We start from the raw sequence: 25,933 nt of genomic DNA, 5'->3' as shown, positions 1-25,933 counted from the left end.
ATGCCCGAAGTTGATCCGCTACTGGACAGAGGTGACAGCAACCATTGATCGGGTGTTTGGAACCTCCACCAGGATGGAGGCGAAGTATTGTCTCCTGGGATTAGTTGAAGGAGTTGGAAACCCGGGAAGTAGCCAGATGGCAGTTCTGAGATGCCTATTTCAGGCAAGGAAACTGATTGCCCAACCCTGCTTAGCCTCCAATGTTGGCAATGACTTGGTTTTTTTCGCTTGTTTCCCAAGATGACCATGTTGGCGTTTGTCAAGATGGTTGAGAGTGCCCGAAGAGATCGCCTATGGCCCCATCACGTTGAAAGTGCCTGATCTTGTCTGATCTCGGAGGCTAAGCATTGTCGGGCCTGATTAGTAACTGGATGGGAGACCAACTGGGAATACCAGGTGCCGTAGGATTCTTTTTATGTTGTTGGCGTTGACATGGTTTTTTTTTTTCCGCTTGTTTCCAAGGTGATCATCTTGGCATTTGTCAAGAGGGCTGAGAGAGCCCAAAGGAATCTCCTACGGCCACATCCCCCTGAAAGCGCCCAATCTCATCTGATCTCAGAGGCTAAGCAGGGTCCGGCCTGGATAGTACCTAATTAAAGGTGCCGTAGGAATCTTTTTATATTGTTGGCTTTGACCTGTTTTTTTTTCGCTTGTTTCCCAAGGTGACCATTTTAGCATCAGTCAAGAGTTTTGAGTATGTCCCAAAGCGTTCGCCTGAGGTCACATCACCCTGAAAGCGCCCGAACTCAGAGGCTAAGCAGGTTCTGGGTCAGATGGGAGACCGCCAGGGTCTATGTTGTTGGCGTTGACCTGTTTTTTTTCACTTGTCTCCCAAGATAACCATCTTGGTGTTTGTCAAGAGGGTTGAGAGTTAGTGATGGCCGAACGGTTCGCCCGGCGGTCGTTTCGCGGCGAATTTCCGACATTCGCGGTCCGCACGTTCGAACGCCTTTTTCCGTCGTTCGCCGCGGCGGACTTACGTGTTTAATGTATACAAGAACTTTAACCTTTGGTGACACGTTTATCATGTGATACAGGACAGCCAATTGAGACATGACAGCACATGGACACTTGTACATTCCCCCTAACCTATAAATACACCCGATCCGGTGGCCATTTTACATTCTTTCTTCTGTTACGATAGGGACAGGTTCCTGTGTGGAGTAGGGAGAGATAAACCACTAGCTATTTGGTACACAAAAGTTCTTTTCAGGACTGGTATAGGTGTTAGGTGTTGATAGGTTTGCTGTGCTGCTGATTCTTGCAGCAGCCTGAGTGTCTTTTGTTAGTTTAGAGAAAGGGAAAGGACGGTGTATGCTACAGGGACAGCCAGATTAGTCTTTCATCATCATCATCATCATCATCATCATTAGCTGTTACTATCAAGGTCCACAAAAGAGCTGTTCCAGTAACCACTAATCGTTCTCTTTTTTTGCCAATTTGTATAGGGACAGGAAGGAAGCAGTGTTGTCAGGCAGTGAGGGTAATTTTAAAGACTTGCTGTTATTATTAGTTCCACAAAGGTTCTTTTCAGGACTGGTATCAGTGGTACAGTAATAGGCTTGTACATGTATAATATTCTTTCTTCCAAATATAGAAAGGATATTATACTTGACTGCTGCCCTTCTGCTGCAGTCTGCTAAACATTCACAACTCACTTGTTCCACAAAAGTTCTTATAAGGACTGGTAACTTGGTATAGGGTGCTACGGTACATAGGCTTGAGTGCGGTACAGTCTGCTGTTCTGTAAGGACCGCTATCGGTCCACAATAGATAGGGTTGACGTGCACCACTGCTGACCGCTCACCTATACTGCAGCAGTCCTTCAGCGGTATAGGGACTGACGTACAGTCTGCTAATCACTAACACACAACCTGCTTGTTCCACAAAAGTTCTTATAAGGACTGGTAACTTGGTATAGGGTGCTACGGTACATAGGCTTGAGTGCGGTACAGTCTGCTGTTCTGTAAGGACCGCTATCGGTCCACAATAGATAGGGTTGACGTGCACCACTGCTGACCGCTGCCCTATACTGCAGCAGTCCTTCAGCGGTATAGGGACTGACGTACAGTCTGCTAAACACTAATACACAACCTGCTTGGTCCACAAAAGTTCTTATAAGGACTGGTAACTTGGTATAGGGTGCTACGGTACATAGGCTTGAGTGCGGTACAGTCTGCTGTTCTGTAAGGACCGCTATCGGTCCACAATAGATAGGGTTGACGTGCACCACTGCTGACCGCTCACCTATACTGCAGCAGTCCTTCAGCGGTATAGGGACTGACGTACAGTCTGCTAATCACTAACACACAACCTGCTTGTTCCACAAAAGTTCTTATAAGGACTGGTAACTTGGTATAGGGTGCTACGGTACATAGGCTTGAGTGCGGTACAGTCTGCTGTTCTGTAAGGACCGCTATCGGTCCACAATAGATAGGGTTGACGTGCACCACTGCTGACCGCTGCCCTATACTGCAGCAGTCCTTCAGCGGTATAGGGACTGACGTACAGTCTGCTAAACACTAATACACAACCTGCTTGGTCCACAAAAGTTCTTATAAGGACTGGTAACTTGGTATAGGGTGCTACGGTACATAGGCTTGAGTGCGGTACAGTCTGCTGTTCTGTAAGGACCGCTATCGGTCCACAATAGATAGGGTTGACGTGCACCACTGCTGACCGCTCACCTATACTGCAGCAGTCCTTCAGCGGTATAGGGACTGACGTACAGTCTGCTAATCACTAACACACAACCTGCTTGTTCCACAAAAGTTCTTATAAGGACTGGTAACTTGGTATAGGGTGCTACGGTACATAGGCTTGAGTGCGGTACAGTCTGCTGTTCTGTAAGGACCGCTATCGGTCCACAATAGATAGGGTTGACGTGCACCACTGCTGACCGCTGCCCTATACTGCAGCAGTCCTTCAGCGGTATAGGGACTGACGTACAGTCTGCTAAACACTAATACACAACCTGCTTGGTCCACAAAAGTTCTTATAAGGACTGGTAACTTGGTATAGGGTGCTACGGTACATAGGCTTGAGTGCGGTACAGTCTGCTGTTCTGTAAGGACCGCTATCGGTCCACAATAGATAGGGTTGACGTGCACCACTGCTGACCGCTCACCTATACTGCAGCAGTCCTTCAGCGGTATAGGGACTGACGTACAGTCTGCTAATCACTAACACACAACCTGCTTGTTCCACAAAAGTTCTTATAAGGACTGGTAACTTGGTATAGGGTGCTACGGTACATAGGCTTGAGTGCGGTACAGTCTGCTGTTCTGTAAGGACCGCTATCGGTCCACAATAGATAGGGTTGACGTGCACCACTGCTGACCGCTGCCCTATACTGCAGCAGTCCTTCAGCGGTATAGGGACTGACGTACAGTCTGCTAATCACTAACACACAACCTGCTTGTTCCACAAAAGTTCTTATAAGGACTGGTAACTTGGTATAGGGTGCTACGGTACATAGGCTTGAGTGCGGTACAGTCTGCTGTTCTGTAAGGACCGCTATCGGTCCACAATAGATAGGGTTGACGTGCACCACTGCTGACCGCTGCCCTATACTGCAGCAGTCCTTCAGCGGTATAGGGACTGACGTACAGTCTGCTAAACACTAATACACAACCTGCTTGGTCCACAAAAGTTCTTATAAGGACTGGTAACTTGGTATAGGGTGCTACGGTACATAGGCTTGAGTGCGGTACAGTCTGCTGTTCTGTAAGGACCGCTATAGGTCCACAATAGATAGGGTTGACGTGCACCACTGCTGACCGCTCACCTATACTGCAGCAGTCCTTCAGCGGTATAGGGACTGACGTACAGTCTGCTAATCACTAACACACAACCTGCTTGTTCCACAAAAGTTCTTATAAGGACTGGTAACTTGGTATAGGGTGCTACGGTACATAGGCTTGAGTGCGGTACAGTCTGCTGTTCTGTAAGGACCGCTATCGGTCCACAATAGATAGGGTTGACGTGCACCACTGCTGACCGCTGCCCTATACTGCAGCAGTCCTTCATCGGTATAGGGACTAAGAGTTTTGTCACAGGGTCATTTAAAAAATGACAGGCAGAGGAAGAGGCAGGCCCTTCCGCAGGGGTGGTAGGGGTAGGGCAGGAGCAACAGGCTTGAGCCAAAGTGGGAAGTTGCAGAAGGTGCGTTCAATTACTTTAAAGGATGCACCAGACTTGGTTGAGTGGCTCGCTCAGCCTTACTCTTCTGCACCCTCCTCATCCTCTCGATCTGCACCCTCTTCTTCACTCTCTGCTATGTGCACCCCCAAAGACACTACCACCAACAACACGACCACCACCACCACCACCACATACCTTCCGCTTGAGTCACTGGAATTATTTTCCGATCCATATCAAGAGGACATTTCTGATGCGCAGCCACTCTTGGTATTGGATCAGGAAGAGGAGGTAGCAACAAGCGCTACTCAGCAGTCTGACGCCAGTACCCAGATCAGCCCAAGGAGGAGGTTGGTCCCCGGTGTTGCTGCCTACTCCGAGATCTCTACTTATAGCGGTGGGGAAGGTGACGTTGATGATGACGTGTCTAGTGATGTCACGTGGGTGCCCACAAGAGAGGAAGAGGAGGGGAGTTCAGAGGGAGATATGGACCAGCAGATAGGGAGGAGAAGCAGCAATGACTTACATTGCACAGCAGGGACAAAGCAGACTGCAAATGTATCAGGAGCGAGTCATCGACCATGTACGGTCACATCTGGTGCTCCCAGGACACCGGCACATGGCTCCGCAGTGTGGGCTTTTTTTAACGTGTCCGCTGCTGACAATAGCGTTGCCATCTGCAATCTTTGCAGTCAACGCGTTAGTCGCGGTAAGCCCAATACTCACCTAGGGACGACCGCCTTAAGAAGGCACATGAGCAGCCATCACCGAGCCCAGTGGGAGCAACGGAACACACAAAGCCACACTGCAGGCTCTCACCGTCCAGCCTCGTCTTCTACTTCTCCTTCTCCTCTCTCCTCACAATTGTCCTCCACTCCACCTTCCATCACGCCAAGCTCACATTTTTCTGCAAAAAGGCAGGCTTCCGTGGGCCTAATGTTTGAGCGTAAAAAAATGATGACGCCGGATAACCCTCTTGCCCAACGGTTGGCGGCTGGCTTGTCAGAACTCATAGCCCGCCAACTACTGCCATATAAACTGGTGGACTCGGAGGCCTTTCGCAAATTTGTGGCCATTGGAACACCACAATGGAAGGTCCCAGGAAGGAAGTATTTCTCAGAGAAGGGCATCCCAGAGCTATATGGCCATGTTCAGCGGCAAGTGAATGTATCTCTGGCACACAGTGTCGGTGCCAAGATACATCTGACCACAGACACGTGGTCTAGCAAACACGGGCAGGGAAGGTATATCAGTTTTACTGCCCACTGGGTGAACCTTCTGACGGCCGTCAAGCATGTAACCCGTGGCACCCGTGTAGATTTGGTTTTACCGCCACGGATTGCATGCAGGCCTGACTCTTCTTCTCCTCCTCCTACTCCATCCTCCTCCCTCTCCTCCTCAGCTGCCTCCTCCTTTTCCGCTGCTAGCGTCTCTTCCACTGCACCGCCCAAGCTCCCCAGAACCTATTCCACATGCCAGGTGAGACGTTGCCATGCCGTGCTGCGTCTGTTGTGCCTGGAAGCAAAGAGCCACACTGGCCCGGCACTCCTTTCAGCTTTGCGTTCACAGGCAGATGAGTGGCTAACACCGCTCAATTTGACAGTTGGTAAAGTGGTGTGTGACAACGGTGCCAATCTGCTTAGCGCATTGAAACAGGGCAAAATCACGCACGTGCCGTGCATGGCACACGTCTTAAACTTGGTCGTGCAGCGATTCCTTGTCAAATACCCTGGGGTCCAGGACATCTTGCGGCAGGCAAGGAAAATCTCGGCCCATTTCAGAAGATCTTACACGGCCATGGCTCGCCTTGCTGACATTCAGCGGCGACACCATCTGCCGGTCAGACGTCTTATTTGCGATTGCCCGACGCGATGGAACTCAACCTTCTATATGCTTGATAGGCTGCTCCAGCAGAAACGTGCAGTTAACGTCTACCTGTATGAACTCTGCGAAAGAAACGGTTCTGGGGAGCTGGGTTTTTTTTCACCGCGCCAGTGGCTGCTCATGCGCGACACATGCAGACTTCTGCGGCCATTTGAGGAGATCACCAAACTGGTCAGTCGCAGCCATGGCGCCATCAGTGACATGGTACCTTATGCCTTCTTTCTGGAGCGTGCATTGCGTCGTGTCATTGATCAGGCTGTGGAGGAGCAGGAGCGGGAAGATGAGGAAGTCGCAATGCTGGATGAATTCCCAGGGGGGGCTACTCTATCTGAGACAAGTCAACAACAGGAGTCTGATGAGGAGTCAGAGGAGGATGGTGCCGGGGCGGATGAGCAGGAGCAAGAAGAGCATGCTTTAAACCTTTCTGGGATCCCTGTTGTGCGAGGATGGGGAGAGGAGAATGAAGAGGACGACATTATCCTGGATGATGAGCAGGAGCCAGGCCACCACACCGCTTCCACTTTAGTGCAAATGGGGGCCTTCATGCTCCAGTTTTTTAATAGGGACCCCCGTATAAAAAGCATGAGGGTCAAGGACCAGTACTGGGTGGCAACGTACTTAGACCCCCGGTACAAACACAAAATGGCGGAAATGTTACCGCCGTCGCAGAGGGCTGTCAGAATGCAGCACTTCCAGGCCTTGCTTCGAGAAATGCTGCATTCTGCTTTTGCGTGCGCTGGCAGAGGAGCAATTCCCACTCCCAGAGAAGGATTTGCGGGTACCAATCCAACAGCGCCTGCAAGAAGAGGCCGGTTTGAAGATGTGTTGGTGACTTCGGATATGAGGTCATTCTTTCAGCCGACCCATCGACAGGTGTCATCCGGATCCAGCATCAGGGAACGCCTAGACCGTCAGGTGTCCGACTACATTGGGTTAACGGCCGATGTGGACGCTCTGAGGAGTGATGAACCCCTAGACTACTGGGTGGGCAGGCTTGACCTCTGGCCAGAGCTTGCCCAATTTGCAATCGAACTGTTGGCTTGCCCCTCATCCAGTGTCCTGTCCGAAAGGACGTTCAGCGCAGCAGGGGGGATTGTGACCGATAAGCGCACTCGCCTAGCTCACCACAGTGTTAACTACCTCACATTTCTAAAAATGAATGAGGCATGGATCTCGGAGGAATTCAACACATGTGACCAGTAGACCATGTATATGTCTATAAACTATTTTTTTAATCAAGCACACAGACCTTCTTAATTCATTTGGCTCACTTCCTTGACCCAAAAAAGCACACCGTACTATATGCCCCTACCCTCCTCTTTGAAGAGGTTGAGCGGTGTCATATTTCTACTGGGGCTGCTTATGATATCCCTGTGCTGTGCTGACTTCCTCCTGGGGGTTCTTATTATGAAGGGATCACACTATCCCTGTGCTGTGCTGACTTCCTCCTGGGGGTTCTTATTATGAGGGGATCACACCATCCCTGTGCTGTGCTGACTTCCTCCTGGGGCTGCTTACGGTGCTGCTGTCAGTGCTGTATGTCACGGTGCTGCTGTCAGCGCTGTATGTCACGGTGCTGCTGTCAGCGCTGTATGTCACGGTGCTGCTGTCAGCGCTGTATGTCACGGTGCTGCTGTCAGCGCTGTATGTCACGGTGCTGCTGTCAGCGCTGTATGTCACGGTGCTGCTGTCAGCGCTGTATGTCACGGTGCTGCTGTCAGCGCTGTATGTCACGGTGCTGCTGTCAGCGCTGTATGTCACGGTGCTGCTGTCAGCGCTGTATGTCACGGTGCTGCTGTCAGCGCTGTATGTCACGGTGCTGCTGTCAGTGCTCTGTATTACGGTGCTGCTGTCAGATGCCTCTATCACGGTGCATGTGTCATTCCGGTATGTCACGCTGCTGGTGATCATCTCCTGCACCCTCTTCTTTGCCTACCCTGGTCCCTGACCTTCCCTCTCCTCCATTGCCTTCATTAGCTCCATAGTCCTGAATTGTTAGAACAATTTCCCAAATAAAATAAAAATGCTTGTAGTTATCGATCCCAAATTCACCTCATACATGTATTATGTCATTGTCCAGATGGTGGGACTACGTTTTACCCCCTAATAATTACCACGTGGCCGCAAATTCGACATGAAGGTTTGCAAAGTTCGCCTCCCATTGAAGTCAATGGGGCCCGCGGCGAACGTTCGGTTTCGCGAACGTTTGGGTCCGTTCGCATTTCGCTTTCGCGAAACGTCCCGTCGGAAGTTCGTCCATCACTATTGAGAGTGTCTAAATAGAACACCTATGGCCACATCACCCTGAAAGCGTACAATCTCATCTGATCTCGGAGGCCTAGCAGTGTACGGCCTGGTTAATACCTGTATGGGAGACCATCTGTGAATACCAGATGCCGTAGGCTTCTTTTTATGTTGTTGGCGTTTACCTGTTTATTTTCGCTTGTTTCCCATCTTGGCGTTTAACAAGAGGGTTGAGAGTTTGTCCAGTTGTTCTCCATGATTACATTTGTCCGAACGGAGCTGCATTAGTTATACTGTACTACATGTCGGAGGTGGGGTTTCTCTCTTTTCTGCATGAAACTCTAGGACTCCCCTCTGAGAACCCAGAGTTATTTGGCTGCCTATTTTTTGTTACCATGTAATTGTGACCCTGGGTCATGCTGTATGGTTGACTGTTACATTTGTGTTGTTCTACTTATACTTAGTAAAAGAATAAAACAAAAAATAAAAAATAAGTCAATGCCAACAACTTAAAAAAAAAGCCTATGGCATCGAGAAATCCCAGGCGGTCTCCCATCCAGGTACTAACCAGGTCCCAACCCTGCTTAGCCTCTGAGATCAAATGAGATTTGGCTCTTTCAGGGTGATGCAGCCATAGTAGATTTTTTCAGGCACGCTCAACCCTCTTGACAAATGCCAAGATGGTCACCTTAGGAAACAAACAAAAAAAACAAGTCAACACCAACAACATAAAAAGAAGCCTACCGCACCTAGTATTTCCACGCGGTCTCCCATCCAGGTATTAACAAGGCGCGTCCCTTTCTAGCCTCTGAGATCAGCGGAGATTGGGCGCTTTCAGGGTGATGTGTCCATAGGCAATCTCTTTGGGCACTCTCATCCCTCTTGAAAAATGCCAAAACCCTGGGAAACAAGCGAAAAAAAACAGGTCAACGCCAACAACATAAAAAGAAGAATACGGCACCTGGTATTCCAAGGCCGTCTCCCATTCAAGTACTAACTAGGCCCAACCCTTCTTAGCCTCTGAGATCAGAAGAGATAGGGTGCTTTCAGGGTGATGTGGCTGTAAGCGATCTCTTTAGGCACTCTCAACCCTCTTGACAAATGGCAAGATGATCACTTTGGGAAACAAGCGAAAAAAACAGGTCAACACCAACAACATAAAAAGAAGCCTGCGGCATCTGGAAAACCCAGGCGGTCTCCCATCCAGGTACAAACCAGGCCCAACCCTGCTTAGCCTCTGAGACCAAGCGAGATTGGGCGCTTTCAGGTTGTTGTGCTCGTAGGCAATTTCTTTGTGCACTCTCAACCCTCTTGACACATGCCAAGATGGTCACCTTGGGAAACAAGGGAAAATAAAACAGGTCAACGCCGACAACATAATGAGAAGCCTATGGCACCTGGTATTCCCAAGCTGTCTCCCATCCAGGAACTAACCAGGCCCATCGCTGCTTAGCCTTCGAGATCAGATGAGATTGGGCTCTTTCAGGGTGATTTGGCCGTAGGCACTCTCTTTGGGCACTCTGAAGCCTCTTGACAAAGGCCAAGATGGTCACCTTGGGAAACAAGCTAAAAAAAACAGGTCAAAGCCAACAACATAAAAAGAAGCCTACGGCATCCAGTATTCCCAGGCGATCTCCCAATCAAGACACTAACCAGACCAGATCCTTCTGTGGCACCTGGTCTTCCCAGGCAGTCTCCCATCCAGGTACTAACCAGGCCTGACGCTGCTTAGCCTCTGAAATCAGACGAGATCGGGTGCTTTCAGGTTGATGTGGCCGTAAGCGTTCTCTTCAAGACACGCCCAACCCTCTTGACAAACGGCAAGATGGTCGCCTTGAGAAACAAGCAAAAAAAACAGGTCAAAGCCAACAACATAAAAAGAAGCCTATGGGCTTACAGTGGACCCTAAAAGATGGGACCCACTAGCTCTGTCATGGTTCGGACGCTGTAATGTGTTGAAGATGAACGCGTTGCCACGACTTCTGTATCTACTACAAGCCTTACCTATCAAAATACCCCAGACTTTCTTTCATGCGGTTCCCTCAATCTTTATCAAGTTCCTCTGGCGTGGAAAACATATGCGTATTGGTAGGGCAATGCTATTGCGACCGAAATTGCGGGGAGGTATTGGCTTCCCGGACCCTGCTCTATATTACACAGCGACGCACATGACACCGGTGTTGACTGGTGCCGGTGTTCTGCCATATACTGTCCGGCCATGATATAGTGTCTGCGCCGTACTGCGCATGCGCAGTACGGAGCAGACGAAGCTTCGGAGATTTTCATGCGCGGTGAGTGGAGGTGGTAGCCCCACCATCCAAGTGGACATAGGGTTGTGAATATTAGAGGGCCCCTCGCAGGCGAGCTTCGCTCGCCACGCTTCGGGCTTGGCCTCGCTGCGCATGCGCAGTACACAGCGGACACTATCCGATGGGGGACCATATGTGATAAGACACCGGCATGGGGAACTGAAGCTATGGGTCAAGCTAGAGCAGGAGATGGTGCGGGTTCCACTGGCTGGTCTGCCTTGGGCGGGGAGGCCATTGGAGCCCTGTGTGACTACTCACCCGTTAATTGGCCCCTCGCTCGCCGAGATGGATAGTTTTTTTCACCTTTCCCACCTGACTAACTTCCCTTCTCCTATGACCCCAATTATTGGACATCCTAGATTCCCTCCGGGCCTGTCTGACCAGGCCTTTACCAGGCAAGCCCCGAAAGGGCTTCTGAGAGAAGCCCTATTTCTTGGACCCACGGGCTTGATTCCCATGGGGACCATACTGCTAGAGCAAGTACCTGTTGCATTGGATATATATATATATATTGGACCTATATGTTTCAGGGTGGCCTGCATAAAGTGCCAGGCCACCCTGTCAAAGGCCTTCTCCACGTCTGTTGACAACATAAGCAAGGGCCTTCCCTGTACATGCGCCGCATGGATTAAATTGAGGACTCGGGCCGTATTGTCTCTAGCTTCCGACTTATTTTTATTTTTTTGCTTGTTTCCCAAGGTGACCATCTTGGCGTTTGTCAAGAGGGTTGAAAGTGCCTGAAGAGATTGCCTACAGGCACATCACCCTGAAAGCACCCGATCACGTTTGATGTTGGAAGCTAAGAAGAGTCAGGCCTTGTTAGTACCTGGAGGGGAGACCGCCTGGGAATACCAGGTGTCGTAGACTTCTTTTTATGTTGTTGGCGTTGACCTGTTTTTTTTCCGCTTGTTTCCCAAAGTGACCATCTTGGTGTTTGTCAAGAGGGTTGAGAGTGCCTGAAGAGATTGCCTATGGCCACATCACTCTGAAAGCACCCAATCTCGTCTGACCTTGGAGGCTAAGAAGAGTCGGGCCTGGTTAGTACCTGGATGGGAGACCACCTGGGAATACCAGTTATTGTAGGCTTCTTTTTATGTTGTTGGCGTTGATTCGTTTTTTTTTTTTCGCTTGTTTCCCAAGGTGACCATCTTGGCATTTGTCAAGAGGGATGAGAGTGCCCAAAGAGATCGCTTACAGCAGCATCACCCTGAAAGAGCCCTATCTCTTCTCTTCTCTGAGGCTAAGAAGGGTTGGGCCTAGTTAGTACCTGGATGGGAGATGGCGTTGGAATACCAGGTGCCGTATTCTTCTTTTTATGTTGTTGACATTGACCTGTTTTTTTTCGCTTGTATCTCAAGGTGACTATCTTGGCATTTGTCAAGAGGGTTGAGAATGCCCAAAGAGATTGCCTATGGGCACATAACCCTGAAAGCGCCCGATCTCCTCTGATCTCAGAAGCTAAACAGGGTTGGGCCTTGCTAGTACCTGGATTGGAGACCACCTGGGAATACTAGGTGCTGTAGGCTTCTTTTTATGTTGTTGGCCTTGACCTGTTTTTTTTTTCACTTGTTTCCCAAGGTGACCATCTTGGCGTTTGTCAAGAGGGTTGAGAGTGCCCAAAGAGATCACCTACGGCCCCATCACCCTGAAAGCGCCCAATCTCGTCTGATCTCGGATGCTAAACAGTGTCGGGCCTGGTTAGTACCTGGATGGGAGACCGCCTGGAAATACCAGATGCCATAGGCTTTTTTTTTTTTTTATTTAGTAGTATGCGACATACAATGCAAAGGCAACTTCACAGAATGTGTGATACAAATAGTTACAAACAAACGATCATATTGCATGGATATCAGAGCCAATGGTAAGAAGTCCGAGGAGAATAGCACGTGTACAGCTTTGCGGTCATATCAAGATGAGATTAAAGCTCCATCTCGTTGGGATCCTCTACCACTTAAAATATTATTGATACTAGCCCTGCTACCTTCGAAGAGTTTAGATATCCATAGATAGAGGAAGAGTATTGTGTAGTAGTCAAATGGGGTCGGAACATACCATTTTCTTTTCCCTTTTTTGAGTTAAGAAGGGAAATAGTAGAACTGAAAGGAGGGAGAAGGGGAAAGAGAAGATTGGGGAAGGAAATGGCAGAAAAGGAAAAGAAGGGGTAAGGGGGTGTCGTGGGTAGAGTGGATAGGATGGGGTCCCCTCCCAGGGAGCAAGAGACGCCCTCGGCTCACCAGCTCATCAGCTGTCCAACGTTTGGAACAGCGATCTCCAACGATCACCATGAGCTTACTATGTCTCGCGGAGGTATTCTTCCGAAAAGCGAAACTGGGTCCAGTAGAACCATCTGTTCCCATGCTCCTCCGTTTTATCCCTCATTGTGGCAGTCAGGTCTTCCATTCGTTCAATATCATTAACCCTTGCGAACCACTGGGTCACCATTGGAGCAGATTGCTCTTTCCACTGACTTGGGATGCAGGCCCTAGCTGCCTTGAGGAGATGTTTAAGTAAGGACTTATGATAACGCTTTATCGACATAGGAGTTAGATTGAGAAGAACTGCTGCGGGATCATTGGCTAAGGAAATGTCTGTGAACTTGTGGATGAGTCTCAGGACAGGCTGCCCGAATGTTTGTAATTTAGGGCATTCCCAGAAAATGTGGAGAATGGTGCCAGCCTGTTGCCCACAGCGACAGCAGCGGTCAGATTGACCGGGGAATATTTTGGCCAACACCACCGGTGTACAATACCAGCATGTGATCAGCTTATATGAGATCTCCTGATATTTACTGCAGAGTGACGACTTATGGGCGAAAAAGAGTATTCTGTCCTTCTGTGGTTTGGAGAATGTAGTTTGTAAGTCCCTTTTCCATTTAGCTAGGAAGGGTGGATCCGTGGAGGATTGTGCATCTGTCAGGATTAGGTAGGACCTAGAGAGGGAACCATGAATTGGGCCATCATCCAGGCAAAGTTCCTTGAAGGGGTGGAATTGTCTAGAGAAGAACGAATGGTTAGGTAGTGATCTGAGGAAATGGATTAGCTGTCTAGCTCTCCAGCTATCCAATGCAACAGGTACTTGCTCTAGCAGTATGGTTCCCATGGGAATCAAGCCTGTGGGTCCAAGAAATAGGGCTGCTCTCAGAAGCCCTTTCGGGGCTTGCCTGGTAAAGGCCTGGTCAGACAGGCCCGGAGGGAATCTAGGATGTCCAATAATTGGGGTCATAGGAGAAGGGAAGTTAGTCAGGTGGGAAAGGTAAAAAAAACTATCCATCTCGGCGAGCGAGGGGCCAATTAATGGGTGAGTAGTCACACAGGGCTCCAATGGCCTCCCCGCCCAAGGCAGACCAGCCAGTGGAACCCGCGCCATCTCCTGCTCTAGCTTGACCCATAGCTTCAGTTCCCCATGCCGGTGTCTTATCACATATGGTCCCCCATCGGATAGTGTCCGCTGTGTACTGCGCATGCGCAGTACACAGCAACACAGATTCCAAAAATTGCGAGCATGAACGGCACCTGCGCACTGAGTACAGGTTCTATCCCCACTATCCAAGTGGACATAGAGTAAGAATATAAAAGAGCCGAGCGCAGCGAAGCCAAGCCCGAAGCGTGGCGAGCGAAGCTCGCCTGCGAGGGGCCCTCTAACCACTTTCAGACCGGACCAATTTGCTGGTCAAAGACCAGACCACTTTTTGCGATTCGGCACTGCGTCGCTTTAACTGACAATTGCGCGGTCGTGCGACTTGGTTCTCAAACAAAATTAACGTCCTTTTTTTCCCACAAATAGAGCTTTCTTTTGGTGGTATTTGATCACCCCTGCGGTTTTTATTTTTTGCGCTATAAACAAAAATAGAGCGACAATTTTGAAAAAAACGCATTATTTTTTACTTTTTGTTATAATAAATATCCCCCAAAAATATATAAAAAAACATTTTTTTCCCTCAATTTAGGCCAATACGTATTCGTCTACATATTTTTGGTAAAAAAAATCGCAATAAGCGATTATTGATTGGTTTGCGCAAAAGTTATAGCGTTTACAAAATAGGGATAGTTTTATAGCATTTTTATTAATAATTTTTTATTATTTTATTTTTACTAGTAATGGCGGCGATCTGCGATTTTTATTGTGACTGCGACATTGTCGGGGACCCATCGGACATTTTTGACACATTTTTGGGACCATTGTCATTTATACAGTAATCACTGCTATATAAATGCAGTGATTCCTGTGTAAATGACACTGGCAGTGAAAGGGTTAACCAGTGAGTGGCAGTGTAGGGGTTAAGTGTGCCTAGGAGAGTGTTACTAACTGTGGGGGGGTTGGGCTTTCATTTAGTGTACACTGATCTCTGCTCCAATCACATGGAGCAGAGATCAGCGTCACTAGTTGCTAGGCAGAATGAGAAAATGTTGTTTATACAGCATTTCCTCACTTCCGCCGCTCCGTGAGACGATCGCGGGGATGCCCACGGCGATCGAGTCCGCGGGTCCCGCGACCGGACTCACGGGGGTCCCGACCAGCGCGGGAGCGCGCCGCCGGCGGCGCGCTCCCGATGGCACGGCGGCAACGAATATTGGACGTACATGTACGCCAATATGCCTGCCCGTGCCATGCTGTCGACGTACATCGTCGTGCGCTGGTCGGGAAGTGGCTAATATTCACAACCCTATGTCCGCTTGGATGGTGGGGCTACCACCTCCACTCACCGCGCAGGAGCCGTTCAGCTTTGGAGTACACAGCGGACACTATATCATGGCCGGACAGTATATGGCAGAACACCGGCACCAGTCAACCACCGGTGTCATGTGCCTCGCTGTGTAATATAGAGCAGGGTCCGGGAAGCCAATACCTCCCCGCAATTTCGGTCGCAATAGCATTGCCCTACCAATACGCATATGTTTTCCGCGCCAGAGGAACTTGATAAAGATTGAGCGAACCGAATGAAAGAAAGTCTGGGGTATTTTGATAGGTAAGGCTTGTAGTAGATACAGAAGTCGTGGCAACGCGTTCATCTTCAACACATTACAGCGTCCGAACCATGACAGAGCTAGTGGGTCCCATCTTTTAAGGTCCGCTGTAAGCCCATAGGCTTCCTTTTATGTTGTTGGCTTTGTCTGTTGTTCTCAAGGCGACCATTTGGCGTTTGTCAAGAGGGTTAGGCGTGTCTCGAAGAGAACGCTTACGGCCACATCAACCTGAAAGCACCCGATCTCGTCTGATTTCAGAGGCTAAGCAGCGTCAGGCCTGGTTAGTACCTGGATGGGAGACTGCCTGGGAAGACCAGGTGCCATAGAAGGATCTGGTCTGGTTAGTGTCTTGATTGGGAGATCGCCTGGGAATACTGGATGCCGTAGGCTTCTTTTTATGTTGTTGGCTTTGACCTGTTTTTTTTAGCTTGTTTCCCAAGGTGACCATCTTGGCCTTTGTCAAGAGGCTTCAGAGTGCCCAAAGAGAGTGCCTACAGCCAAATCACCCTGAAAGAGCCTAATCTCATCTGATCTCGGAGGCTAAGCAGCGATGGGCCTGGTTAGTACCTGGATGGGAGAAAGCTTGGGAATACCAGGTGCCGTAGGCTTCTCATTATGTTGTCGCGTTGACCTGTTTTTTTTCCCTTGTTTCCCAAGGTGACCATCTTGGCATGTGTCAAGAGGGTTGAGAGTGCACAAAGAAATTGCCTATGGGCACAACACCCTGAAAGCGCCCAATCTCGTTTGGTCTCAGAGGCTAAGCAGGGTTGGGCCTGGTTTGTACCTGGATGGGAGACCGCCTGGGTTTTCCAGATGCCGCAGGCTTCTTTTTATGTTGTTGGTGTTGACCTGTTTTTTTCGCTTGTTTCCCAAAGGGATCATCTTGGCATTTGTCAAGAGGGTTGAGAGTGCCTAAAGAGATCGCTTACAGCCACATCACCCTGAAAGCACCCTATCTCTTCTGATCTCAGAGGCTAAGAAGGGTTGGGCCTAGTTAGTACTTGAATGGGAGACGGCCTTGGAATACCAGGTGCCGTATTCTTCTTTTTATGTTGTTGGCGTTGACCTGTTTTTTTTCGCTTGTTTCCCAGGGTGACTATCTTGGCATTTTTCAAGAGGGATGAGAGTGCCCAAAGAGATTGCCTATGGGCACATCCCCCTGAAAGCGCCCAATCTCTGCTGATCTCAGAGGCTAGAAAAGGTCGCGCCTTGTTAATACCTGGATGGGAGACCGCCTGGAAATACTAGGTGCGGTAGGCTTCTTTTTATGTTGTTGGTGTTGACTTGTTTTTTTTGTTTGTTTCCTAAGGTGACCATCTTGGCATTTGTCAAGAGGGTTGAGCGTGCCTGAAAAAATCTACTATGGCTGCATCACCCTGAAAGAGCCAAATCTCATTTGATCTCAGAGCAGGGCCGGCGCTACCACTAGGCGAAGTAGGCAGCCGCCTAGGGCGCACTACCACCTAGGGCGCAACTACGGCCTCTGCCCAGTGTGAGCTCCTCTTCTGCTCTCTCGCCCCCCCTGTGGTGTTCCACCGGCGCCACCAATCCCCCATGTTTCCCGCTGAGCGCCCCACCGTACTCATCTCACAGCGCCGCTCCGGGACTCCTTTGCTCCAGCCTGTCCCTCTGGAGCTGCGCTGTGTGTCTGTGTGAGTGCAGTGGAGGGGCGGGGCTCGGCGGAGATGGGAGCTTCGAGAGGTCGGTCAGCTGACCTCCTGCCCGGCGGGGACATCATGGAGCGGGGTTGACGGCGCTGGCCTGGTCCCGGCGGGGATATGATGGAGGCGGAGCGGATGGATGGCGCTGGTGTGGCCCCGGCGGAGCGGGTGGACGGCGCTGGTGTGGCCCCGGCGGAGCGGATGGATGGCGCTGGCGTGGCCCCGGCGGAGCGGGTGGACGGCGCTGGCAGTGCGGAGGAGTCGGAGAGGCCCGGTGGGATGATGGTCGCTGAAGGCAGCATCAAAGAGCAGAGGTAAGGAGGAGGATGGATCCATTGAGCTGTATGGAGGGGGTTTGTGTGTGAGTAATGCAGGAAGTAGGAGTCAGGTAGGTCAGTGTGATGTGTGTCAGTGTCATGCCAGTGTGGTGTGTCTGTGTATGTGTCATGTCAGTGTGATGTGTCTGTGTATGTGTCATGTCAGTGTGATGTGTCTGTGTATGTGTCATGCCAGTGTGATGTGTTTGTGTATGTGTCATGTCAGTGTGATGTGTCTGTGTATGTGTCATGTCAGTGTGATGTGTCTGTGTATGTGTCATGTCAGTGTGATGTGTCTGTGTATGTGTCATGTCAGTGTAATGTGTCAGTGTATGTGTCATGTCAGTGTAATGTGTCAGTGTATGTGTCATGCCAGTGTGATGTGTCAGTGTATGTGTCGTGTCAGTGTATGTGTCATGTCAGTGTAATGTGTCAGTGTATGTGTCATGTCAGTGTAATGTGTCTGTGTATGTGTCATGTCAGTGTGATGTGTCTGTGTATGTGTCATGTCATTGTGATGTGTCTGTGTATGTGTCATGCCAGTGTGATGTGTCAGTGTATGTGTCGTGTCAGTGTATGTGTCATGTCAGTGTAATGTGTCAGTGTATGTGTCATGTCAGTGTGATGTGTCAGTGTATGTGTCATGTCAGTGTGATGTGTCTGTGTATGTGTCATGTCAGTGTATGTGTCATGTCAGTGTGATGTGTCTGTGTATGTGTCATGCCAGTGTGATGTGTCTGTGTATGTGTCATGCCAGTGTGATGTGTCAGTGTATGTGTCATGCCACTGTATGTGTCATGCCAGTGTGATGTGTCGTGTCAGTGTATGTGTCGTGTCAGTGTAATGTGTCAGTGTATGTGTCGTGTCAGTGTATGTGTCATGTCAGTGTATGCGTCAGTGTATGCGTCAGTGTATGCGTCAGTGCCATTTTATGTGTCAGGGTATGTGTTTTCAGGGTATGTGTTTTCAGGGTATGTGTTTTCAGGGTATGTGTTTTCAGGGTAGGTGTCAGCGTGATGGTCAGTGTAGGTGTCAGCGTGATGGTCAGTGTAGGTGTCAGCGCGATGGTCAGTGTAATTGGCAGTGTAGGTGCCAGGTGGGTTGGTGTAGGTGCCAGGTGGGTCGGTGTAATTATCAGGTGGGTCAGTGTAGGGGTCAATGTGATGTGAGTAGTGCAGGAAGTAGGAGTCAGGTGGATTAGTTTATGTGTCAGGGGGTCAGTGTAGGGGTCAGATAGGTCATGTGTAGCAAGGGCAGGTGGAGTCATGGGCGCAGCCGGGGGGGGGTGGCAAAATTAGGTTTTCGCCTAGGGTGTCAACGATCCTTGCACCAGCCCTGTCTCAGAGGCTAAGCAGGGTTGGGACCTGGTTAGTACCGGGATGGGAGACCGCCTGGGATTTCTCGATGCCATGGGCTTTTTTTTTAAGTTGTTGGCATTGACTTATTTTTTTTTTTTTGTTTTATTCTTTTATTAAGTATAAGTAGAACAACATAAATATAACAGTCAACCATACAGCATGACCCAGGGTCACAATTACATGGTAACAAAAAATAGGCAGCCAAATAACTCTGGGTTCTCAGAGGGGAGTCCTAGAGTTTCATGCAGAAAAGAGAGAAACCCAACCTCCGACATGTAGTACAGTATAACTAATGCAGCTCCGTTCGGACAAATGTAATCATGGAGAACAACTGGGACCACAGCGAGCCAGCTTATCATGACCTACGTGAACCAGAGTAAAATATGAGCCGGTCGTGTCCAGAACCCTGGGGTTCTTCTGGGTCCCAAAGGCTAGTAAGGAGACAAGGCATAGTCAAAAGGGAGGACGGGGGAAGAAGAGAGTGCAAAGACGGAGAGAGAAGAGGGGGGGGATGGCGGCAGGGAAAAAAAGAAAAATAAAGACAAAAAGGGAAGGGGGGGAATGCCACCCAGTGCAGACTTGGCCTACGTAGGTAAACGTTAGATGTTCAGTCGTTTTCTGGGACAGGGGCGCTGCTCACCTCCCAAATGTAGTCTCAAGTACCAGTAAAATACCTCCAGGGCCTCCATGTAACACTAAATGCCTCTTCAGTGTTGTGAAGGGTGGCGGTCAATTCTTCCATCCGGAGAATATGATTGACTTTGGAATACCACAGCACCTTGGATGGGGGCTGAGGCTGCCTCCACAGTGTGGGAATGCAGGCCCGGGCGGCGTTCAGGAGTTGCATCGTGAGGGTTTTTTTGTATTTTCGAACAGGCTGTTTTTATTGTCCCGGTCACCTCCACCCAAAAGTTCCTCAAGGCCGGGCATGCCCAGAAAATGTGTCCCATGGTCCCCGTATCTGAATTGCACCTCCAACAAACATCCGGAATCGATCTATTCATTTTATTCAGAAGGTATGGGACTCTATACCAGCGTGAGACTATCTTGTATCCTGATTCTTGATATTGGTTTGCGATGGAAGCTTTATGTACTAATGTCAGGATATTCCCTATCTGTTGTGGGGTAAATGTGATGCCAAATGCAATCTCCCATTTGTGGATAAATGGTGGGGTCGACTCCTCCTCCTGACTACTTAATAGGTTGTACAGGAGGGAGAGGGTGTGTTGCACAGGTTCCTTTTTTTTTATTTGGCCGCGCAAACCGCCCAGAGCCCGTTTGCAATTGCTTGCCAGACCAAAGGACAAGGGGGGTCTGGGTCTCCCAGATCTGAGACAATACAACAGAGCGACTCTGCTAGCGAGAGTCGTTGATTGGCATTGTAATGGCCCACACAAGCAGTGGGTGGAGATGGAGATTGAGGATGGATCCATTCCCCTATTGACCTCCCCGTGGCTCCTGTCCTCCCTACCAAAAGACCTCAGAGGTCACCCCGTAGTGGGAGCTACGTTGGCTGTTGTGCGGAGGTTGTTCCGCTGCACACACATTGCTCCCTTGCCATCACCAATGACTCCGGTTATAGGTAATCCAGACTTCCCACCGGGATTTACCAACAAGAAACTGCGACAGTTGACAGTGGTGGGGAAACAGCGCCTGGGAGAGGTGTGGCCCACGGGAGGGCTCCCGACCACGTAAACTGTCGCCGAGCTTTCTGACCCTCCGCTTGACTTGTTTAGTGCTTATCAACTTCGTCACTTTCTTCTGGCCATACAAAGGGCCCCCTACACTCCTAGAGACCTGACACCCTATAAATCCATCTGTCACAAAAGGGAACCTGTGCGACACACCCTCTCCCTCCTGTACAACCTATTGAGTAGTCAGGAGGAGGAGTCGACCCCCACCATTTATCCACAAATGGGAGAGGGACTTAGGCATCACATTTACCCCACAACAGATAGGGAAGATCCTGACCTTAGTACATAAAGCTTCCATCGCAAACCAATATCAAGATACAAGATAGTCTCACGCTGGTATAGAGTCCCATACCTTCTGAATAAAATGGATAGATCGATCCCGGATGTTTGTTGGAGGTGAAATTCAGATATGGGGACCATGGGACACCTTTTCTGGGCATCCCCGACCTTGAGGAACTTTTGGGTTCCCAGTAGCGTGCCTTCTACACTTGACCGAACAGCCTGTTTGAAAATACAAAAAAAAACCTCACGATGCAACTCCTGAATGCCGCCCGGGCCTGCATTCCCGCACTGTGGAGGCAGCCTCAGCCCCCATCCAAGGTGCTGTGGTATTCCAAAGTCAATCATATTCTCCGGATGGAAGAATTGACCGCCACCCTTCACAACACTGAAGAGGCATTTAGTGTTACATGGAGGCCCTGGAGGTATTTTACTGGTACTCGAGACTACATTCGGGAGGTGAGCAGTGCCTCTGTCCCAGAAAACGACTGAACATCTAACGTTTACCTACGTAGGCCATGTCTGCCCTGGGTGGCATTCCCCCCCTCCCTTTTTGTCTTTATTTTTCTTTTTTTCCCCGCCGCCATCCCCCCACCTCCTCTCTCTCCGTCTTTGCACTCTCTTCTTCCCCCGTCCTCCCTTTTGACTATGCCTTGTCTCCTTACTAGCCTTTGGGACCCAGACCCCAGGGTTCTAGACATGACCGGCTCATATTGTACTCTGGTTCTCGTAGGTCATGATAAGCTGGCTCGCTGTGGTCCCAGTTGTTCTCCATGATTACATGTGTACGGAGCTGCACTAGTTATACTGTACTACATGTCGGAGGTGGGGTTTCTCTATTTTCTGCATGAAACTGTAGGACTCCCCTCTGAGAACCCAGAGTTATTTGGCTGCCTATTTTTTGTTACCATGTAATTGTGACCCTGGGTCATGCTGTATGGTTGACTGTTACATTTGTGTTTTTCTACTTATACTTAGTAAAAGAATAAAACAAAAAATAAAAAATAAGTCAATGCCAACAACTTAAAAAAAAAGCCTATGGCATCGAGAAATCCCAGGCAGTCTCCCATCCACGTACTAACCAGGTCCCAAACCTGCTTAGCCTCTGAGATCAAATGAGATTTGGCTCTTTCAGGGTGATGCAGCCATAGTAGATTTTTTCAGGCACGCTCAACCCTCTTGACAAACGCCAAGATGGTCACCTTGGGAAACAAACAAAAAAAACAAGTCAATGCCAACAACATAAAAAGAAGCCTACCGCACCTAGTATTTCCACGCGGTCTCCCATCCAGGTATTAACAAGGCGCGTCCCTTTCTAGCCTCTGAGATCAGCGGAGATTGGGCGCTTTCAGGGTGATGTGTCCATAGGCAATCTCTTTGGGCACTCTCATCCCTCTTGAAAAATGCCAAAACCCTGGGAAACAAGCGAAAAAAAACAGGTCAACGCCAACAACATAAAAAGAAGAATACGGCACCTGGTATTCCAAGGCCGTCTCCCATTCAAGTACTAACTAGGCCCAACCCTTCTTAGCCTCTGAGATCAGAAGAGATAGGGTGCTTTCAGGGTGATGTGGCTGTAAGCGATCTCTTTAGGCACTCTCAACCCTCTTGACAAATGGCAAGATGATCACTTTGGGAAACAAGCGAAAAAAACAGGTCAACACCAACAACATAAAAAGAAGCCTGCGGCATCTGGAAAACCCAGGCGGTCTCCCATCCAGGTACAAACCAGGCCCAACCCTGCTTAGCCTCTGAGACCAAGCGAGATTGGGCGCTTTCAGGTTGTTGTGCTCGTAGGCAATTTCTTTGTGCACTCTCAACCCTCTTGACACATGCCAAGATGGTCACCTTGGGAAACAAGGGAAAATAAAACAGGTCAACGCCGACAACATAATGAGAAGCCTATGGCACCTGGTATTCCCAAGCTGTCTCCCATCCAGGAACTAACCAGGCCCATCGCTGCTTAGCCTTCGAAATCAGATGAGATTGGGCTCTTTCAGGGTGATTTGGCCGTAGGCACTCTCTTTGGGCACTCTGAAGCCTCTTGACAAAGGCCAAGATGGTCACCTTGGGAAACAAGCTAAAAAAAACAGGTCAAAGCCAACAACATAAAAAGAAGCCTACGGCATCCAGTATTCCCAGGCGATCTCCCAATCAAGACACTAACCAGACCAGATCCTTCTATGGCACCTGGTCTTCCCAGGCAGTCTCCCATCCAGGTACTAACCAGGCCTGACGCTGCTTAGCCTCTGAAATCAGACGAGATCGGGTGCTTTCAGGTTGATGTGGCCGTAAGCGTTCTCTTCAAGACACGCCCAACCCTCTTGACAAACGGCAAGATGGTCGCCTTGAGAAACAAGCAAAAAAAACAGGTCAAAGCCAACAACATAAAAAGAAGCCTATGGGCTTACAGTGGACCCTAAAAGATGGGACCCACTAGCTCTGTCATGGTTCGGACGCTGTAATGTGTTGAAGATGAACGCGTTGCCACGACTTCTGTATCTACTACAAGCCTTACCTATCAAAATACCCCAGACTTTCTTTCATGCGGTTCGCTCAATCTTTATCAAGTTCCTCTGGCGTGGAAAACATATGCGTATTGGTAGGGCAATGCTATTGCGACCGAAATTGCGGGGAGGTATTGGCTTCCCGGACCCTGCTCTATATTACACAGCGACGCACATGACACCGGTTCTGCCATATACTGTCCGGCCATGATATAGTGTCTGCGCCGTACTGCGCATGCGCAGTACGGAGCAGACGAAGCTTCGGAGATTTTCATGCGCGGTGAGTGGAGGTGGTAGCCCCACCATCCAAGTGGACATAGGGTTGTGAATATTAGAGGGCCCCTCGCAGGCGAGCTTCGCTCGCCACGCTTCGGGCTTGGCCTCGCTGCGCATGCGCAGTACACAGCGGACACTATCCGATGGGGGACCATATGTGATAAGACACCGGCATGGGGAACTGAAGCTATGGGTCAAGCTAGAGCAGGAGATGGTGCGGGTTCCACTGGCTGGTCTGCCTTGGGCGGGGAGGCCATTGGAGCCCTGTGTGACTACTCACCCGTTAATTGGCCCCTCGCTCGCCGAGATGGATAGTTTTTTTCACCTTTCCCACCTGACTAACTTCCCTTCTCCTATGACCCCAATTATTGGACATCCTAGATTCCCTCCGGGCCTGTCTGACCAGGCCTTTACCAGGCAAGCCCCGAAAGGGCTTCTGAGAGAAGCCCTATTTCTTGGACCCACGGGCTTGATTCCCATGGGGACCATACTGCTAGAGCAAGTACCTGTTGCATTGGATATATATATATATATTGGACCTATATGTTTCAGGGTGGCCTGCATAAAGTGCCAGGCCACCCTGTCAAAGGCCTTCTCCACGTCCGTTGACAACATAAGCAAGGGCCTTCCCTGTACATGCGCCGCATGGATTAAATTGAGGACTCGGGCCGTATTGTCTCTAGCTTCCGACTTATTTTTATTTTTTTGCTTGTTTCCCAAGGTGACCATCTTGGCGTTTGTCAAGAGGGTTGAAAGTGCCTGAAGAGATTGCCTACAGGCACATCACCCTGAAAGCACCCGATCACGTTTGATGTTGGAAGCTAAGAAGAGTCAGGCCTTGTTAGTACCTGGAGGGGAGACCGCCTGGGAATACCAGGTGTCGTAGACTTCTTTTTATGTTGTTGGCGTTGACCTGTTTTTTTTCCGCTTGTTTCCCAAAGTGACCATCTTGGTGTTTGTCAAGAGGGTTGAGAGTGCCTGAAGAGATTGCCTATGGCCACATCACTCTGAAAGCACCCAATCTCGTCTGACCTTGGAGGCTAAGAAGAGTCGGGCCTGGTTAGTACCTGGATGGGAGACCACCTGGGAATACCAGTTATTGTAGGCTTCTTTTTATGTTGTTGGCGTTGATTCGTTTTTTTTTTTTCGCTTGTTTCCCAAGGTGACCATCTTGGCATTTGTCAAGAGGGATGAGAGTGCCCAAAGAGATCGCTTACAGCAGCATCACCCTGAAAGAGCCCTATCTCTTCTCTTCTCTGAGGCTAAGAAGGGTTGGGCCTAGTTAGTACCTGGATGGGAGATGGCGTTGGAATACCAGGTGCCGTATTCTTCTTTTTATGTTGTTGACATTGACCTGTTTTTTTTCGCTTGTATCTCAAGGTGACTATCTTGGCATTTGTCAAGAGGGTTGAGAATGCCCAAAGAGATTGCCTATGGGCACATAACCCTGAAAGCGCCCGATCTCCTCTGATCTCAGAAGCTAAACAGGGTTGGGCCTTGCTAGTACCTGGATTGGAGACCACCTGGGAATACTAGGTGCTGTAGGCTTCTTTTTATGTTGTTGGCCTTGACCTGGTTTTTTTTTCACTTGTTTCCCAAGGTGACCATCTTGGCATTTGTCAAGAGGGTTGAGAGTGCCCAAAGAGATCACCTACGGCCCCATCACCCTGAAAGCGCCCAATCTCGTCTGATCTCGGATGCTAAACAGTGTCGGGCCTGGTTAGTACCTGGATGGGAGACCGCCTGGAAATACCAGATGCCATAGGCTTTTTTTTTTTTTTTTTTTTTTTATTTAGTAGTATGCGACATACAATGCAAAGGCAACTTCACAGAATGTGTGATACAAATAGTTACAAACAAACGATCATATTGCATGGATATCAGAGCCAATGGTAAGAAGTCCGAGGAGAATAGCACGTGTACAGCTTTGCGGTCATATCAAGATGAGATTAAAGCTCCATCTCGTTGGGATCCTCTACCACTTAAAATATTATTGATACTAGCCCTGCTACCTTCGAAGAGTTTAGATATCCATAGATAGAGGAAGAGTATTGTGTAGTAGTCAAATGGGGTCGGAACATACCATTTTCTTTTCCCTTTTTTGAGTTAAGAAGGGAAATAGTAGAACTGAAAGGAGGGAGAAGGGGAAAGAGAAGATTGGGGAAGGAAATGGCAGAAAAGGAAAAGAAGGGGTAAGGGGGTGTCGTGGGTAGAGTGGATAGGATGGGGTCCCCTCCCAGGGAGCAAGAGACGCCCTCGGCTCACCAGCTCATCAGCTGTCCAACGTTTGGAACAGCGAT

At 49.4% G+C, this 25,933-nt stretch overlaps 9 pseudogenes; 8 read left to right on the top strand and 1 right to left on the bottom strand.

The window, feature by feature from the left end:
- The first annotated feature begins 289 nt into the window (after positions 1–289).
- Positions 290–408, top strand: LOC143949268 (5S ribosomal RNA; annotated as a pseudogene).
- A 9,245-nt stretch (positions 409–9,653) lies between these two features.
- Positions 9,654–9,772, bottom strand: LOC143949652 (5S ribosomal RNA; annotated as a pseudogene).
- Positions 9,773–11,544: 1,772 nt separating this feature from the next.
- Positions 11,545–11,663, top strand: LOC143946586 (5S ribosomal RNA; annotated as a pseudogene).
- A 321-nt stretch (positions 11,664–11,984) lies between these two features.
- Positions 11,985–12,103, top strand: LOC143948753 (5S ribosomal RNA; annotated as a pseudogene).
- Positions 12,104–12,204: 101 nt separating this feature from the next.
- On the top strand, positions 12,205–12,323 carry LOC143949215 (5S ribosomal RNA; annotated as a pseudogene).
- A 3,707-nt stretch (positions 12,324–16,030) lies between these two features.
- LOC143949917 (5S ribosomal RNA) lies at positions 16,031–16,149 on the top strand (annotated as a pseudogene).
- An 8,473-nt stretch (positions 16,150–24,622) lies between these two features.
- On the top strand, positions 24,623–24,741 carry LOC143946584 (5S ribosomal RNA; annotated as a pseudogene).
- Positions 24,742–25,062: 321 nt separating this feature from the next.
- On the top strand, positions 25,063–25,181 carry LOC143948751 (5S ribosomal RNA; annotated as a pseudogene).
- A 101-nt stretch (positions 25,182–25,282) lies between these two features.
- On the top strand, positions 25,283–25,401 carry LOC143949214 (5S ribosomal RNA; annotated as a pseudogene).
- The last annotated feature ends 532 nt before the right edge of the window (positions 25,402–25,933 follow it).

This window comes from Lithobates pipiens, unplaced genomic scaffold, assembly GCF_037356315.1.
Source record: "Lithobates pipiens isolate NorthernLeopardFrog02 unplaced genomic scaffold, aLitPip1_a1.2 Scaffold_30, whole genome shotgun sequence".
Classification (NCBI taxonomy): domain Eukaryota; kingdom Metazoa; phylum Chordata; class Amphibia; order Anura; family Ranidae; genus Lithobates; species Lithobates pipiens.
Note: the sequence above shows the minus strand (reverse complement) of the source record. Positions and strands in the feature narration are given on the sequence as shown.